The following is a 7,474-nucleotide window of genomic DNA, read 5'->3' as shown; positions in this document are numbered from 1 at the left end:
CCAAGAATCAGCTATGTCATATTCACTATGATGAAATGGAAAAGAAGAAGAAGAGAAAATATAAAGAAGGAAAACAAGGGCTAAAAACAAAAACAAAAAAACCATAACTAGTTGTGTAAGTCCCAGGTGGTGGAAATGGAGTCAAATGAATTTCTTATCAAGAAAATCTGGGGCTTTTCATATGCTACAAGCTCAGTATGAGTCAATAGTTTGAAACAGAAGGCATAAAAGGAAAGTGCTGTCATAGACGCCTTCTTCTGTGGGAGAAGCATCAGATCCATGAAGGAGACTTTCCTCTCTCCTTCCCTGGTCCATCTGATTGGCAGCAGCACTGGTAACATTCTCATGGTGCTCCAGCTCTTTGACTTCAGGGAGGGGCTCACTTCCTCAGCTTTCCTCACCCTCCCAGACTACATTGACTTGACTGCTGTTCAAGTAACCCTGACCATAGCTCTGACCAAGAAGATAATCCTGAAGACTCCACTAGTTTCACCCCCAATGGGCACAATTGCTGAAACTAGAATGGCCACGGCTATGGGCACTTGCAGGAGGCATATTGGCTTTATCTAGCACAATCACACCCTAGAATTCCAGGCTGAAAAAGTGAAAAAAGTGAAAAAAAGATAAGCTAAGCTTTATCACTGATCCTGTGGTCCTGAGTTCCAAAGTTCAAATCAAAGATGCATTTGAAGCCTTGATATGTGTTTGATGCCAAGGCATAGCAGTCTATGGGCACCCCATCACTGACACTGGCAAGATCAGCAGCCACCTAGTGGGTATTATCTTGAGATATGGACTGTTTTTTAAGGAAGAGGAGCATGACTGCTTCCTAGGTGAGATCATAACAAAGTGAAAGGATTTAATGTTGACTCTTACAAGGGTCACACTGAAGGAAGGTAATGGAATCCTATCGTGGGGCAAGAAAGGAAAGACATTTGTTCTGGTCAAGGATGATAAGCTAGTGGTCATCATGATCTGTACAATGATCTGAAGAGGAACCTGGATTACCCATTGTTTTCCAAGAACACCAAAAACAGCTTCAACATGGGGGTTGCTACTGGCACCCATGAGGACAAGCTTGACCTGTTGGACCAGGCTGATGTCAGTGTAATTGTGAGGGACTCTTCCCAATGAAATGCCATCTTCCAAATTAACACGATCAAGTAATTCAAAGATAAATGCCACAATCTCTTAGTTATTGGTGGCAATTTGGTAACAACTATACAGGCAACAAAACTATTGGAGCTGGAATGGGTGTCCTGTGGGTTTGCATGGGCAGTGACTCTATCAGTATCATGTAGGATGTAGGTATGTGAGTGTTCTTAGGTTACAGTAATAGGCTAGATCTCAGAATATACACAGTGCTTTAGTTTCCCAATAAGTGCTGATTGTGCCATCTGGAATTTGGACCACATTGCCAAAGACCTTACCCTTTTGGCTTCTACGGTGATGATGGCCTCTCTGTTGGCAACCATCACAGGCATATATTTCTCTGATAGGATCTATCTAAAGAAATTGCAAGGAATGGGCTCACTGGATACTATGGACAAGAACATGTACAACCAGAATGGCTGTTTCAGTGAAGTGGACAAGATCAAAGTGACTCAAGGTATAACTGAGTCTGTGTAGGACAAACTCCATTCAAAGGTTCATTCCCTTCTTGATCACTCTCTTCCAGTACCCCTGCCAAGCTATTGATACTAAGAGTACAAGTCAGAGCCATAATTTCCTAGAGGGAGAAAAAAGGGGAGCTGAAATTTGAAAGGAAGTCATCTCCTCAGGGAAGACAGTGTTCACGGACTTCCTTCGCACCAGGCAGCTAGATGGTGCAGTGCATGGAGTGCTGGACTTGGAATCACAATGACCTGAATCTGAATCCTAATTCAGACATTTACTAGACATGTAACTCTAGGCAAACCGCTTAACTACTGTTTGCTTCAGTTTCCTCATCTATAAGAATGAGGATAATAATAACATCTACTTCCCAGGGTTGTTGTGAGGGGCAAATGAAATAATACTTGAAAAGCACTTTGCAAACCTTAAAGTACTATAAAAATGATTATTATTATTGTCAAAGATGCGTAGCAGCATCGTAGTAGCTACCTAATGTGAAGGTCAAAACCTGTTTTTTTAAATATAATATTTTATTTTTCCCCAATTACATGTTAAAACAATTTTAAAATATATTTTAAAAAGCTTTGAGTTCCAAATTCTATCCCTCCTTCCTTTCTCTTTCCCTTCCCTACAATGGTAAGCAATCTGAGATAGTTTACACATGTGCAATCATGTAAACATTTCCCTATCAGTCTTTTTGTATAAGAAGACTCAAATAAAAAGAAAGAAAGGAAGAAAAAAGGAAAAAAATAGCATACTTCAGTCTATATTCAGATAGTATCACTTCTTTGTCTGAAGGCGGGTAGTATGCTTCATCATTGGTCCTTTAGGATTGTCTTGGATCATTGTATTACTGAGAATAGGGAAGTCATTCACAATTCTTCATTGCACAATATTGCTATTACTGTGTTCAACATTCTCCTGGTTCTGCTCACTTCACTTTGCATCAATTTATGTATGTCTTTCCAGGTTTTTCTTAAACCATTCTGCTTGTCATTTCTTATAGCACAATAATATTCCATCACAATCATTTACCATAGCTTTTTTAGCCATTCCCCAATTGATGGGCATCCCTTCGATTTCCACTTTTTAGCTACCACGAAAAGAGCTGCTATACATATTTTTGTACAAATAGGTTCTTTTCCCTTTTTTTATGTTTTTGGGATACAGACCTAACAGTGGTATTGCTGAATCAAAGGGTATGCACAATTTTATAGCCCTTGGAGCATAGTTCTGAATTACACTCCCAAATGGTTGGATTAGTTCACAACTCCACCAACAGTACATTAGTGCCCCAGTTTTCCCATATCCCTTCCAACATTTATCATTTTCCTTTCGTCATTAGCCAATCTGATTGGTGTGAGGTGGTACCTCAGAGTTGTTAAAATCTGTTTTTAAAAGTTATGTTTTTGACAAATTAAGATTGGAAAAGTCATAGTTATACATCTCTAGGTGCTTTAGTAAACAGCCACCATCTAAATCTAGCCCTGGGGTTTAGTGCAGGGCTTAAAAACAGAGTAGATGCTTAAGTGTTTGTTGAATTGAACTCCTTTGTTTATTTATATTAAAGATCTTTTAGGTGTGTGTGTGTGTGTGTGTGTGTGTGTGTGTGTGTGTGCACATATGAATCTGTTCCTTTTCCTAGTCCTAATCTGCTTTTAATGTCAAAGATATAAGGTTACCCTTTATGTTTCAAGTTGTGTCTTATGTACTCATTTCTGCACATTCTATGCTCCAGCCAAATTGGATAGCTTTCTGCTCCCAAAACATTCCCTGTCCTTTTAGAGAGTGTTAGAAGCAATCCCTCTTTCATGCAGTTTTGCTCAGTTGTTTTAGAAATACCAATGGATTTAGTACGTGGGTGCCCAGAGAACCTGGGATCAAATCCTGACTTTGCCATTTCTTTGTAACCTTAGGCAAGTTTCACCTCTCGATTTCCTCATCTTTGCCATGAGGGTGCTAGATTAGATAACCTCAAAGGTCTCTTCCAGCTCTAAACTCCTATGAATATATTTTGGGGGTGGCTTATTTGCAAAATTGTTCACGTTTGTCTGCTGTATCAAAACAAAACATATCTACTTAAATCCATCAGTCCTATGGAGTCAGAAATGGGACCTAGGCCTTCACCATTTATTCATTCCTAAAACAGATATAAAAAAGTGCCTACTGTGTTCAGAGCACTGTGCTAGATTTCAAGAGAGATGCAAAATCTAGATAAGACATTTTCTGTCTTTAAGGAACTTGCAATCTAAAAGACAGGGCAAAACAGAGGTTATATTGTATTGTCTGATATTTACATTAGAACGTTGGAAAACAAAGTGCTATATGAGATGACCGTATTTCCCAACAGGGGACAGAGACTGTTCCTATACCTTCAGAGACTCTTCCCTACTCAGAGTGGGGGATGGGAAGAGGAGTTAATCCATTCAGATTTGGAATACGGTTGGGGGCAGAACTACCTCGAATTGGAGGATGAGTCAAATCTCCCCTTGCTCCCTGTCTAACTGACCTCAGAGTATGCTTCATCCCATCTGACCATCCACCAGTATACCAAGGTCTAGCATCTGCCCAGTTGGCAGCCTCAACTCATTGGTCCAGCCTCTATTCCCCGTTTATGCCTCTTGCTCAAGGTACAATAATCGGTTCAATTCCTCGCACTCAAAAGGGCAAGCTAATATATTGCCCTATGGTTCTGGCTGCCTAGCCTAGACCCAAGATGCTTTGACCATGAATATTGTCTACCTCTGATACTCTAGAATGTAAACTTCTCAAGGGCAGGGACTAAGATTTGTATTTGCATCTTCGACACCTATACCTAGAACATAGTAAGTCATAGATTTGCATTGAGAGTGAATGGAGTCAACTGGAATACCCTAGAAGAGAACTCCCATGGACCCTTTGAGAACTATACTGTATGCACAATTATGCTGTCTTTGTTTAGTATTTACTAAGTGTGTTTGATTGATTGATTGATTGATTGATTAAATGATTGATGCCAGTGGAATGGAAGTAGGGGAATCAGAAAAGGGCTCCTAGAGAAAGTAGCACGTGAATTCAATTTTAAAGTATGGATAGGAAATCAACAGGAAAAGGAAAGGAAGTACATATAAAGCACAGGGAACAGTGTAACCAAAGATATGGAGAAGGGAAAGTACAGAGACTATTCTGGGAGCAGAAAGTTATTCAATTTAGCTAGATCAAAGAGTATGCAGAAATGAGTACATGAGATACAACTTGAAAGATAAAAGGATACAAGATTGTGGATGGCATTGAATGCCAGGAAAAAGAGTTTCAACTCTGTCTTATCACATGGCCCTACTCTCCCCAATCTCTGATTTTCTTTTAACTAGACATCCAGACTTCCAGACACACCACACCCCATTCCTCCTCTCACCTTCTGGTCTCTTTAAGCCCTGGCCCTCCCTCTCCCTCTTCTTTCTTCCTCCCCACCCCCACCTGCTAATTGTCTTCTCTCCTCCTCATCACTCCTAGCCCATCCTTTCCATTACATGAAAAATCTTCAAAGAAAACAAGTTCTTGCCTTTCTGGCTCTGACAGCCGATTTCCTTTGTTCTGGCAACTTTGATCCCCTCATAAGAGGTGGAGTTCTTCCTTCTCTAATGTTCTCCACCACCAACCCTAACACATAAGCTTGTTTAAGCTCCCCCAAGTCCAAGTAACAAGCGGACCCAATGCCCCCCTTCCCTGAAAGAAGAAGGAAGGAGGATGGAGGAATCATGAGCTCCCTGACCTAGTAGTAGCTATAAATGACACAGGTTCTGTGGGAAAATGAAGAAGAAGGAAAAAATGAGGAGAATGAGGAGGTCTTTGGTGGAGCAAATTCTTTTTTTTTTCCATTTCTGACTTCTTTATTATCTGTAACCTTTTGAAACTAATCACATGAAACTACAAAATTAGCAAATGTCTTGAAATCTGTATATAAAACATAAATTACCTCTAATTTCAAACTTTCATTTCTTAGTACACCACTCAATTTTCTAAAAGTGGCTCCAAAGATAGGCTTATATCATTCTTTTTTTTTCTCCTTAAAAAAAAAACTGTTCCTTTTAACATCACACCCACCCCATACCCAAATCCTGAAACACATCATTTAGTCATCATCTTGGTCACAGACATTTCCAAGGTGAGATTTTATATTTCGTTCCCACAGCTTCTGGTTATCAGAAAATCCATGCTTTCCTTTATTGAAGGAATTTGGTCCAGCTGATGTTGGTGCATCCCTTCCAATATTTTTCATCCGCATCTTTGCTTCTGGAGGCATTTCCTCCGGTTCACTATCATCATCTTCATTGAAAACTGCTGCTACTGAAAGGGTTTTAGGGGCAAGAGTTGGAACAGTGTTTTTAGGCTTACTTGCTCCAAGTTTGATGGATATGACTGGCGCTTTCTTTGCCGTCTGACTGCCTGTGGCAAACCCAAACTTGGCTATCTTTGCGGGCACTGGCTTGGATGAGAGGTCTTCGGCTTCTTCTTCAGCTGATCGCTTCTCTGCGCTGCGACTCGAATTTTCCCCTCCATTACTGGAATAAACAGTCTTAGTTTTCACAGGTTTTTCTGCGTCTTGTTCAGGTCCTCCGGCGCTTCCTGCTTGCTGCGGCTTCTCCGGCTTCTCCTCTCCCGCTTTCCCGTCCGCCATTTTCTGGTGGAGCGAATTCTTAAGGCTTAAGCATCTTGCTGCCCCAACACCCAGCCTAGAAACTTGACTCTCCTTGCTGAGAGTTAGGCATCTAGCTCCCTGTTCCTAGTGGATTAAATTGAAATGAAAAAGAAATATTCCTCCCCAAATCCTGGCTGTTGCTGTTTCTTCTTAGGTTCTGAGGACCTGGAAAGTATATTGATTTCAGGGAGAGGGACCTTGAAGCCCATGAGAAGAAAAAGACTATCCATGAGTATCTGGGGGAGACAGAAAGAGGAGTCTTTGGATTCAGGCTGTTCCCATCTCCCACTCCAACCCCCAGCTCATAGTCACCAACTTTCACTCCACTCCCAGGAGTGTAGAGAATGAATTTCTTAGACTCCTAAAATTATAGACTCCCAGAGTTGAGAGAGGAACTTCCCATAGACTATTAAGATGCAAGAAGTATCTGTGGGGTCACATTTAAGCCCCACCTCAGACATTACCTATAGGACCTTGGGCATAGAATTCACCTCTAGGCAGCCAGGTGTGACAGTAGATGGAATGCTAGGTCTAGAGTCAGAAAGATCTCAGTTCAAATGCCATCTGCCTCGACTGAAAAATAGAATAATAATTGTACCTACCCCACGGAATTGTTGTGAGGCTTAAATGAGATATATAGGCAGCATTAAAATAGGGATTAAAACAGAATTTGTAAAGAATTTAGCACAGTAACTGACACACAGTTATTGTTGCTTGTCCTTTGTTTTTGAAGAAGGCCAATGACATCACAGGGTGATGTCTTGGCTGCTGCATGAACTGGATTTAAGTGAGGCAGAATTACACGAAGTCATCAGCTTCACGCTCTCTTCTCCGAGTCATCAAAGTCCAGTAACAAGACAAAAGTCAGGATGACTGGCAATGGCCCAGGATGCAGCAGATGACCTTGGTGTCTTCTATGCCTGACCAAGCTCTAAGAGCTCCACAGCACCCACTTCAGCCGCCTTCATGACCATTGGAATAAATTGTTCTCATCCACCCATTCTTTTTTTTTGGGGGGGAGGCAATGGGGTAAGTGACTTACCCACAGTCACATAGCTAGTGAGTGTTGGAGGCAGGATTTGAACTCAGGTCCTCCTGACTCCAGGGCCAGTGCCCCCTCATCTGCCCATTCTTCAATGCAAGTTTCCCTGTGCTTAGGGTAGATATCCCCCTAACTTGTAC

The 7,474-nt window shown here is 41.3% G+C and overlaps 2 pseudogenes; one reads left to right on the top strand and one right to left on the bottom strand.

Annotated features, from left to right (window-relative positions):
• The first annotated feature begins 279 nt into the window (after positions 1-279).
• Positions 280-1,308, top strand: LOC110199365 (inosine-5'-monophosphate dehydrogenase 2 pseudogene; annotated as a pseudogene).
• Positions 1,309-5,469: 4,161 nt separating this feature from the next.
• On the bottom strand, positions 5,470-6,524 carry LOC110199415 (PEST proteolytic signal-containing nuclear protein pseudogene; annotated as a pseudogene).
• Between the last annotated feature and the right edge of the window lie 950 nt (positions 6,525-7,474).

Source organism: Phascolarctos cinereus, unplaced genomic scaffold, assembly GCF_003287225.1.
Source record: "Phascolarctos cinereus isolate Bilbo 61053 unplaced genomic scaffold, phaCin_HiC Scaffold_5;HRSCAF=322, whole genome shotgun sequence".
In the NCBI taxonomy this organism is placed as follows: Eukaryota; Metazoa; Chordata; class Mammalia; order Diprotodontia; family Phascolarctidae; genus Phascolarctos; species Phascolarctos cinereus.
This window is presented reverse-complemented; position numbering and strand designations above follow the sequence as displayed.